A 1503-nucleotide genomic window follows, 5' to 3' on the forward strand; every position below is an offset into this window, starting at 1 on the left:
GGTCTGACTCCTGCTGGAAACAGCATTTCAGGTCACCAGCCTCCACACCCCCATGTACCCCCATCTCCCCAGGCCTGCAGAAGGCCCCCTGGGGCCAAGCAGCTCCTTAGTTGATGACTCAGGCTGCTGACACCCACTCAAGGCAAGGCCAGTCTCCTAGTGGGGGACCACAACAGCCTCCGTTTCTTCTAATGTAAATGGGGACAGTGCCACCCACCTTGGTGACACTAAGTGACGTCTGGCTCCAAGCTACAAGGCCTGGTTTGGCCCCTATGGACCGCTGCACGTCACTTGGACCTTGTGGGTCTCAGTTTTCTCATCTGCAAAGTGGGAACGATGCCACCTGCCTAGTCTGACTCCCGGGGTTTTTGTAAGGAGAAAATGTGTTACTAGCTATAGAAGTGCCTGGTGGGCTCCAAAGCACTTTGCAAATAGAAGACACAACCAAATTCATCTGTAAAAGGCATTTATTCTGACAATCTAAAACCTGGACAGAGAATATTGAACTTCATAGAAAAAGCCTACACAGGATTTCGTCGTTTATTCCTAATACATAAACCACCTAATAATAAGGAAAAAAAGAAAAACTTTTAAAACAATATCGCTCCAGTCTGTCTGCAGTTATGTGATTTAAAATATCCCTGTTCTGTTGAGGTATAAGCTGCAAACTTTGGTCAAGTTAGAAACATTAACAAATCATTCCAAACAACACAAAACTCCGCCCCCCCCAAAAAAAAACACAACCAAACCCTAAGTTATTAGCTTTCTCGGTACATATACAGTAACTACAAAAAAAATTTCATTTAGAAAGGTTTTTTTTTTTTTTTTTTAAAGTTTCCCTCTTGTAATTCCCAATTGGCGAGTTGAAGATTCAACTTCGAGGATCGACAAAAGTCCCATCGTCCCCACTCGCTCACCCGGGGTCTCCAGGGAGGCGCTGGAGGACCACAGTCTGAGATTCTGGTTGGTACTGTCAACAATTCAGTGCTGAGAAAGAGCCCCGTGTTGAAGAAGGAAGGAGGGACCAAAGGCACTTGAACGTGGCCCCAGGTGTTTGATTCCGTGGCGTCCAGAGGGGACGTCGCTGGGTCGCCCATCGGCCCCCATGGAGGGGAAGAGTCCAGTGGAGGTAGCTTCGGTGTGGCCCCAGCTCTCTGCTCGGGTGGCCGAACCGCCAGGCGGGATTTCACCTCTGGGGGCCTGACCCACCAACCTTGAAAAGATTGTTCTAGGCAGCCCGGCGCCGTCTTGCGAGTCAGCGGCCAGAACAGCTGAGAACCTGATGCTGGGAATTTCAGTGGCCTTCACGCCAAGTTGTTTCTAATTCCATCCTCAGAAGAAAAACAATTTTTTTTTGGGGGGGGGGGGTGGGGTTTTTTTCTGCTGATAAATTGCAGGCTTTTATTTATTTATTTATTTTTAAAACCAAAATAAAAACACGGAGAAGTCCGACTTTCTTCCTTCCTTTGAGCCATAATACAAATTCCTGAAAATTTTATAGAT

Source organism: Neophocaena asiaeorientalis, unplaced genomic scaffold (genome assembly GCF_003031525.2).
Source record: "Neophocaena asiaeorientalis asiaeorientalis breed wild unplaced genomic scaffold, Neophocaena_asiaeorientalis_V1.1 scaffold357, whole genome shotgun sequence".
In the NCBI taxonomy this organism is placed as follows: Eukaryota; Metazoa; Chordata; class Mammalia; order Artiodactyla; family Phocoenidae; genus Neophocaena; species Neophocaena asiaeorientalis.